Here is a 10,562-nt window from a genome sequence, read left to right as displayed (position 1 = left end):
TGTAGTGCCTCCATTACTACACTCGGTTTAGAAGATGTTGCACCCGTCCACTCCATGAGTTCCCTCGCAACTATTTACTTTGTTACTGTGGTTAGTTCGATGCCTACCAGCTTCCATATGACAGACCGTGATAAGGCTTTGTGGCAATGTAATCGAGACCAGCATGCTCAAGATTTCCTGTTGGCAATACCCATTGAAGGCTTGGGGCAGAAAATTGGTCTGAGACACTTCAGTGCAATCCTCAAAGTATAGGCTTGGAATTCCTTATGGGATTAATCCTAGTTGCTCATCTGCGATGGACAAATTTGGTGATCACGCCGTGCATTGCAAAAATGATCTGGGCTTGAAGTTTAGACATGACCTCCTCCGTGATACTTTTGCGGATATATGCTATCGTTTGGGTGTTCCGGCACGAAAAGAGGTGGACTTATCTCTGACAATGGTTCTGGTCTTATTCCGGCGGACATAATGGTTTATAATTGGGACAACGGTCGTGACGTTTGCCTAGATATCACTGTCGTTTCCCCTTTCAAAGGGAATGGTGTTCGTTCATTTGTGCCTGGTCAAGCCATTGACAAAGCTTTCTCCCTCAAGCGAAAGAAGTATCTGGAAAAGTGTACTGCTCAAGGTTTCGGTTTTGGCACCTTAGCTTTCACCACTTTGGGTTGACTGGATGACGAGACTATCGACTTTCTTAAGAGATTACGTAATTTCTCGGCTAGTCATGATGCTAATGTTAGAGTTGGGAATTTTCTTTTCCACAGAATAGGGGTAGCTATTCAAAGAGGGGTTGGCACACAACTTGTGTCTCGTGTGCCAACTAACTTCTTGAAAGAACCTGTCATGGAGTGATGTATTCTGAATATTAATTAGTAATTAGTAATAATTAAAATTAAAGGAAATAAAAAATTAGATTATCATGTTAATTTTTTAGTTATCTACACCATTATGGTGGTTTTATCTCCTTTTTGATGGTTCATCGTTCAATTGGCTAGTTTTTTCTAACCTACATAAACTGGTCATTGTACACGGTTCGATTACGGTTCATCCTAACCAGAGTATATATTCTACTATGTTAATCTCAAAGTCAAGTTTTTCATATAATAGTGATTATTAATTGCTTAGTTCCAAAGTTATCTTAGCTTAAACCTAAAGCAACCTTCCTTGAAAGTCTATAAAAAGAAAACCTCAAACAACTGGGATCTTTGAATCCCTAACACTATTCTTGTGTGTCCTAGTTGTAAAGTAGAACCGTCCTCTCCTTAAAAGCCTTCTAGGGTTTAGCGACTAAAAATAATTCACTTGGGGATTCGTGAAGCCAGGTCCAACTATGTTTATCTTGATAGTTCGAGTATCCTGATCTTGTTTTGATTGTTGAGTTTCTCACTCAAACATGATAGATAGAAATCACAAAGTATCTTCGTCTCAGACTTTGTGATTCCACAATTTCGACTTGTGAGGTGAATAATAATCTAGGATGCTCTTCGGGAGTCATAAGACCGGGTTTTGAGGTTTGCTGGACTTTGTCTACTGCAATCGATTCCCTACCTCACCTTGATTTTTAATCAGAATAGAAATCACATATATGATTATTTGTGGGAAACAAATTGGTTTAAAGTCTTCAATTGAGTTGAAGCAATTCTTAGGTTGTAAAGGACATCAGCTAAGGGAACCATTTGCGCAGAGTACTGCTGGGATTCAAGAGGCGTAAGGAGCGACTGTAACTGAAATGATGTGACGGTTTAATTCGGTCTCAACTATATTCCAGTCTAAAGTTCTGTTGGTAGGCTAGTGTCTGTAGTGGTTAATATTGTTTGGTTTTCAAGTCTGGACTAGGTCCTGGGGGTTTTCTGCATTTGCAATTTCCTCGTTAACAAAATTTCTAATGACTGTGTTATTTCATTTTCTGCATTATATTGTTTATCCTTATAATTGAAATATCACAGGTTGTACGTTAATCAATCAGAGTAGATATATCCATCCCTTTTTGTTGGATATTGATCATTGGAATCGTTCAAGTACTCTCACAAATAATCAGGTTCACGGACTTGCTTCTGTAAACTTTCTGATTATGAGAGAAAGAGATATAAGCTCTTCATATAATTCCTTGATTGAGATTCGTTAAGTTAAATTCTCGGAATTGTATTCGATTATTAGTCCATACAAGTTGCCTAAAAAAAATTTGTGGTGTATTTTGGTACCCCACATTTTCACATAAGATTCAACCCTCTGCAAACTCTACTGCCAACATGATTAAACAACACACTTGCTCTTTTAATACAATACATAACCAAAGACATATCCTAAATAATATTTACTTCCAGAGTACTAATCAGGATATCTAAGACAGAATTGTCAGAAATCATAGGTAGAAATTTGGTATCATAATTAACATAAGTTCCATGAGATATCCCATTATGGAAGGACATGCTAGTTAAATAATATTATACTAACTTTTGCTTAATTGCTATGTCTTATTCAGGAAATGGATGACAGCAAGAAACATCAAAGACTGTGTCTATGGATCGTCAGCAAAGCTAGGCGAGGAGTAGAACTAGCTATCGGCTAGGCCAAAGAGTTGCAAATAACCAACATCGACTTTCAAGCTGAAGATGATGCAGACTCTAACGGAATTGAAGGATGAGTATATAATGGAAGTTCAAGGAAGATTCAACCTGGAATTCCATCAAAGGAGGGATGAAAATTTTGAAACAGTTACTTTTGTCATGGGAAAGCTGATCAAGGTCGCTAAAGACTAGAACACTATTGCAGTCAATCTAATTGACTTAGCTATAAATTCTAGAAATGTAGACAATTTCAATTGGATTTATGTTGACCCAAACTTAATGTAGACCCAAACTCAATTGGATTTATAAATTCTAGAAATGTAGACCCAAACTTAATGCATTTATTAAGTTGATTTCAGTCCGTAAGAGTTAACGATAATGACATTGCTCGGTATAACTCTCGAGGGTCTTTGCACGATGCTGGAGACAGATCTACAGACTAATCTTTAACGGCCCATTAACCACCTCTTGGTAGTTTGCTCTATTATTAAAATAAATAAGAAAAAAAAGAAAACCTTGTAGTTTTTGAGCCTAAATGTTAGTAGATTATTGATTCATTGGACCAGCACACTGTCACATATGGGCCGACAACTTGCACTTAATAATTAGGATTCCTCAGAACTTCTTCAATGTAAAGGGTAAAGGTCTTAAAATGGAATGACACCTAGGATTTAAAAAAAATTGCACCAAATTTCAATCTCCAACACAAAGGTCAAGGTCACTAAGGTCACTAAAGATTAGAACACTTTGGCAGTCCATCTAGCTAACTTCCCTATAAAATCTAGAAATGTAAACAATTACAATTTGAGAGGCCCAAACTTAAAATATTTATTAAGTTATTTTCGGTTTGCAAAAGCTAACGGTAATGACATTTCTACATATAACTTTCAAGTGTCTTTGCACGATGCTGAAGATGTTTTGCATACCAATCTGTAACGGTCGAGTATCATCTTTGGTAGTTAGCTCTTTTCTTTAAAAAAGAAAAACACTTGCCGTTTATGAGCCAAAAAATTACTACTATTGATTCATTTGATGAGCACATCGCCACATGTGGGCCGGCAACTTGCACTTAAAATTAGAATCCTTTAAATTATTACTTTCTCTGACCGAGGGGTCACTTTAATTATGAATTAGCCTCGCGTTTTTAGGGGCCACACAAAAGGATTTAGGGGCCAACAATAAAACAAAAAAGGTCACCCAAAGGGAAAATGTAGCCAGTTCTTGTCTCGCGTAATTCGTAATGGCAAAATTACCCTTATATATTCGGAGGATATGATAACATTTTTATCTTCCGATTTCAATCGGAAGACAAAAATTTAACCAGACTTCCGATTGTAGTCGGTGCAGTATTAGAATGATTTCTGTTTCATTTTTTCCATTTCTTTTTCATTTTTGAGTTGTTAGAGTTATAGAGAAGAAGGTGAAGGAAAAAAGGGAAAACCCATTTTATCACTACAAAAATGGATGGATATGAAGAAGAAGGTGAGAATCATGGCGAAGACGATTTGGGGTATATGTTGAATGATCCAAACTTTTGTGGAGAGGAAAACCTAGACGACCCTTTCATGGAAGAAAATGGAGAATCGCCTGATATTGAAGCTAACGATGCATGTAAAACACAGGTATTGTGTTAAGAAACTCAATACTCGATTTGCATGCGTTTGTGTGCTTTTGTAAACAAGAAAACCCGATTATTGCATGCATTGAATGCCATGAACTACCCAGATTCGGTAGATAATTTCTCGAATAAACTTACGAATATAACACACAGAGTACCAAATATGTATATTCGGTAGTTCCAAGATAGTAGTTTACTGTCGAATATGAGAAAAAACCCCAAACTGGTTTTCCAAAAAAATCTACATTCGGTAGTTATGTAGAGTTATTTACCCCCGAATGGCCCCAAAAACGAATTCCTCAAAAAAATTCAAAACTCAGTATTCTTATCCTTTACAATCGGTAATAGTTTAACATTATTTGACTGCCGAATATAACAGTGGCCTCAAAATAAAATTTCTGAAAACTTGAAAATCGGATGTTTATCGATTAAAGTTATCTCCCGGTTATTTATATTCGACTGTTTTACTATATAATTTAGCTTCCGATTATATCATTTTTTGCACTCAGTAAACTGTGTACATTCATTTGCATAAATCGGGTGTTTTGGGTAACCGATAGGATTCCGAATATAGTATATTCGGCAGTTTGACTTATTTAGTAACCTCTGATTATTGTATAATAATTTGTTGCTTTCATATGCAGGTCGTTGAAGAGTTTGTTGATGATTTCTATTTGAGGCCCGACACTTCCCTATACTATGCAAACGATTTGGTATACTCATTACTACTTTTTTTTTTTTCAAAATTTATATGTTAAATGGTTATGCTTATTAGATGTGTTTTGTTTTATGCACGTTTAGACATTTGGATGTAAGAAGGAGGTAAAGGAATGGCTTATGAACAAGGCAAAAGATAACATGTGCGTGGTAGTTCAAAATAATCATGTTAGTGACACTCGATTTGAAATGATTTGTGAGCGAGGTGGGACGCGAAAGAGTCACGAGGGAAAGAATAGTAAGTACGTACGGAAGACGAATAGGAAATACCGAAGCAATACCAAGAAGATAGGATGCCCATTTAAGATTGTCTTCTATAAGCCCGATGGTATTAAAGGTAAAGAGTATAAAATGTATAAAGTTGATAGCGGTTGTCACAACCATGATGATCCGTTGGATTTAATTGGACATGTAATGGTTGCCAAGTTAAAACCACATCAAATGCATACGGTGAGGTCTATGCGGATCCAAAAAGCGAGTGCGATCTTAAGTAAAATAAAGGCGGACGACCCCGACAACTTGTCTTCTTTGTCTACAATTAAGTCGGCCCTAGCTACGATCAAAAGGACTGAATGGGATGGTAGAACGGTCATGCAACAATCAGAGTGGTTAGCGGAGTTACACGGCTACACCTTGAGAAGGGAAGAAAAGGATGGTATAGTGGTTCGTATTTTCTTGGCACATCCCGAAATGATCCAATTGGCTTAATGCTTTCATCAAATTTTGTTGATAGATGCTACTTATAAGACAAACACGTATAACATGCCGTTGTTGAACATTGCTTTCCATACTTCAGACAAAAACACGTTTACGATTGCATGGGGTTTAATGGATCATGAGAACAATGTGAGTTTCATTTGGATGTTGGAGACATTGAGGTCCATTTATAACGGTGATAATTTTCCAAGGGTTATTGTAACGGATAACGATCAAGCGTTAATGCATGCAATAGCGGTAGTGTTTCCGGAAGCCCAAAACTTGCAATGTACGTGGCACATTCAATGCAATCTCAAAACCAATTGTCATCATAATTTCCAAGCTAAAAGACCAAGGAAGGGTACCAAGAGGTCAAAGGAAGAGGATGAGCGCATTAGTAAATTAACCGTGGAAGAACGTAAGGAAGATGATAGGTTATTTGAAGAAAAGTGGAAGGAGGATGGAATTATTTGGAAAATGTTCATGAAAGCATGGGACAAAATCGTTTGGTCGATGACCGAGGAAATTTACGAATGTAACTTGAAGAAATTTGAGGATGAATACGGCACGGACTACCCAAAACCGGTTGAGTATTGTAAAAAACAATGGTTAACGATTAAGGAGAGGTTTATGTTCGTATGGAATATGAATATCGTAACTTCAAGAACGAGGCGACAAGCATTGCGGAGGGGTCTCATGGTCGACTAAAGAAAATACTAATTGGTAGTCAAAATGGAGTTGTGTCGATCCAAGAAGCAATCCATGAATTCACCAATCGTGATCTCGTAAAGATTAGGAAATGTATGCAATTTAGTGTACACCAATTCCCGGTGGAACATATTAAGGAAAAATTGCTTCTAAGGGGAGTTGTTCATAAAGTTTCAAGATGGGCAATAAATCGTATGATGAAACAATTGAAGTTATATAAAACTTATGATGACGAAAATACGGTTTGTTTTTGCAAGGATATGATAGGTATTGGACTCCCGTGTCGTCATAAGTTGGGTAGGTATGTTGAAGTGATTGACATCAATGATATTCATCCATTTTGGAAGCAATTAAATTTCACTCCGAACACCCCGGTAGTTGATGGTCCGTCTTTCTTGGAGTCGGAATTGTGTGCACGAATAGCCGAGCGTTACGCTACATCAAATGGCACCAAAAAGTAAATATTTATGCATAATTTGGAGGAAGCCCTTCACCCTTGTTTAAGGGAGGTTGATGAACCTATTAAGCAAAAGAACACCGGTAGGCCGAACACCGAAGTGTCGAGGACCATCCAAAGAAAAGAGTTGAAGGAGTATTTGTCTAATAAAAGAATATTGTCTAGGCACGAGCGTTCGGAAGCCGAATTTGAAGATGAGCAGGAACCTAAGAAAAGAGGTCGTCCAAGAAATGATCAAAGTGGACCAACCACCCGACAAGTAAGGCCAAAGATCTCTACAGAGCCTTCTCAAGTAAGTCAACCCAATGTTGTCGAAGAAGTTGTTGAGAAAATGAACGCCTCGCAACAAACCCAACCAATGGAAATTCTTACTATAAAAGAGGACAAAGGTACTCTTCGTTGCCCTAGAGATCTTAATGGAAGACCAAATCGATCCACATATACAATATACAAAGAGTATTTGGAACAACTCCCTCCACTTATCATTCCATTTGTTTTGTCGACCGACGAGGTTGATGGGGATGGAAATTGTGGGTTTCACGTTGCTACGGAACAAATGGGTTACTTTAGAGAGGCGGATATCGAAGATGTCACCCAATGCCAATATTTAAGAAATAAGATGGCGGTACAACTAGTAAAGGACAAGGGTTTTTATATGGAGATGATGAGGCGAGGAGATAGATACGACAAAGAACAAGAGTTCAAAGCCTTAGTTGCGCGTGTGAAGTGCCGAAAGGGATTGAAGACAATCAGATCCAAGTATTGGATGACAATTCCTAAATTTGGATATCTCCTAGCGGACGTTTTGAATTGCGTGGTACATTTCTTTGTTCCTCCTATGTATGGACTTAGCATGACGTTTGCACCCACAAGAACGGCTTGCGACGAGTCGGTTAAAGATAGAAAAATCATAATGGCATTTGTGAATGAAATGCATTTTATCGGTTTAAGAGTAAAGAAAGATTGTTCGTTACCTCCGTTGAGTAAGTGGCACGATTACTTACCGATGAACCATTGCAAGGATTGGGTGAAACAATATGAGTCCATAAATGATGCTGCAAAAAATTTGTTCGTTGACTTGTCACGTCTGCAAAGCAATTGACTTTCATCCTTAATGTCTCTTGTTATTTTTTTTTAATAAAAGGAAACAATCCCAAGCTCCTAATGAAATACTGTTGTAAAATAATTGGGCAATAGAAGTGGAATAATTCTACACATACATCTAATTTTTTTTAAAACAACCTCCCTCACATCTCTTTGGGATTTGCAGAGGGCTATTTTTGGGCCCAACATGTGAGAAAAATGTGAGGAGTTGTTTTAGTATTGTCCATGGCGACAATACACCAAGAGTTTTTGATAAAAGTGAGATGACTACATGACGTCGCCAACATGAGTGTAATCTTAAATGGGCCTTAATAAAGTAAACGTGCATTTTTTGGGTTGTTTGTTCCTTTTTTGTATTTCTTCTTCCATTGCTGCAATTGATGTAGTTGTTCGCTTGCATCTTCGAAGTATGTTGTCGATTGATGATGGACTTGCCATTGAAAAGGTTTTTCATTCTGATTTTTTACTCAATAATAACTTAGAGGGGTTACCCTCCTTATATAGATTAGAGTTCCAACGGCTCTAATTTTTGAAAATATGGCCGTTGAGGTTTCGTATCAATGATGCACTACAATCGGTTGTTAACGATACACGTATTCCCTCCGAATAAGACATTCGGTAGCGAACTTAAATTTTTATCTACCTATTAGGTTGGTATTTCTAAACACGACTATATTATTAGGAGGATAAATTTTTTTTTGTAAAGTCCCGAATGTACGATGGCCCAAAAATCAGAATTTGGGAAAAACTGATACTATTCAAATTTTGAACTTGCAATAATCGGAAGTAAACTTAGTTACCCAAACTTCCGAATATGGGTTGTCTAACCTTCTATATTGGCACTTGGAACCACCTAGAGCCATGGCATGGTTTGTTTTGAACTTGTAATATTCGGAGGATAATTGTTTTTTTTAAATTCCCGAATATATGATGGCCCAAAAATCAGAATTTGGGAAAAACTGATACTTTTCAAATTTTGAACTTGCAATAATCGGAAGTAAACTTAGTTACCCAAACTTCCGAATATGGGTTGTCTAACCTGCATGGTTTGTTTTGAACTTGTAATATTCAGAGGATAATTTTTTTTTGTAAAGTCCCGAATGTACGATGGCCCAAAAATCAGAATTTGGGAAAAACTGATACTTTTCAAATTTTGAACTTGCAATAATCGGAAGTAAACTTAGTTACCCAAACTTCCGAATATGGGTTGTCTAACCTGCATGGTTTGTTTTGAACTTGTAATATTCGGAGGATAATTTTTTTTCGTCTACCAGTGTCGATAATGAAGTCATTCCTCTTATCCCGGTTATCAAGAACAGTAGGTGGGCCTGTGTGAACAATCGTGAGATTATCACCACTAGAAGAGCACAACTCCAACTCCAATTTGTAGTAATCCCCCATTTTCTCCACAGGTTGATGTTGTATATACCCGTGTTGTCGCATCACCCTAGAGGGGTTATACATCACATATCCTGTGGGGTGTCACAATGGTCCAAAATAAAGGGACAAGTCCGACCGAACATTTATATGCCCACTGGCTAGATCTTCCTTGTATGGATCAAAGCATACGTCCGAGGCCTTCAATTGGTCCAAAATATCCCTCATGCGAATCAACTGCTGCTCTTTTGTCTTAGAACGGTTGTCTTCAAATATATACTTTGTTCCTCTAGGAGTACCTTTGCACCACCCTGGGTTCTCTCCGGTCAACTTTAGGATAGGGAAGTGGTCATAGATCCATGCCTATATACATAAGAAACCAAGTTTTAGTAAATAGATTGTGTATATTCGGTAGTAATTTCCAAACATTATTTCCGATTATATATAATAGGAAATAAAACTGAGTACCTATCCACCGAATACCCAACATTCGGAAATAGATATGGATCATTTCCTAACGAGTATGCGTCATTTTGAGTTTAGTAACCTATAGTTTTTCTGGCCTGTATATTCGGTAGTAATATCAAAAGAATATTTACAATTATATATAATCGTAAATAAAACTAAGTACCTAGCCACCGAATAACCAACATTCGGAAAAAGAGATGGATCATTTCCTACCGAATATGCGTCATTTGGAGTTCAGTAACCTATAGTTTTTCTGGCCTGTATATTCGGTTCTAATATCAAAAGAATATTTCCGATTATATATAATCGGAAAACAAAATAAGTACCTAGCCACCGAATAACCAACATTCGGAAAAATAGATGGATCATTTCCTACCGAATATGCGTCATTTGGAGTTATGAATATGCATCATATGTATTGTCTACCGAATAACTATAGAGTGAGTTATAGAGTTAAAGAAAAAGCCTGCAATAGAGCCACGTTCCCGGCAACGTGGCAGGTTCTTAGCCTCGAAGCCTTTCTCAACTCTTCCATCAAGAATGCTAGGCATGTCGTGCCCCAAGAATAGTCACCGACTTCATGGAGAGGATCCAAAGTTGTATAAGGTTGGCGTCGATCCAGTTGCCAGAAGTATTGGGGAATATGACACATCCCAATACACAAAGGAGATATGAGGTGGCAGCATGGTTCACTTGCTCATCAGTTAAAGTTCCATTCTTTTCCTTCTCCAAGATGCCTCGGAACATATTCATCAAAGCTGTAATGTTGATCTGTCTTGTTCTGTAACTTGCATGCCTCCTAAACTCTGTTGTTGTTGTCTCTTCATCCCAACCTAAGCACTTTTTAGTT

The sequence above is a fragment of the Papaver somniferum genome, chromosome 9 (genome assembly GCF_003573695.1).
Source record: "Papaver somniferum cultivar HN1 chromosome 9, ASM357369v1, whole genome shotgun sequence".
Classification (NCBI taxonomy): Eukaryota; Viridiplantae; Streptophyta; class Magnoliopsida; order Ranunculales; family Papaveraceae; genus Papaver; species Papaver somniferum.
Note: the sequence above shows the minus strand (reverse complement) of the source record.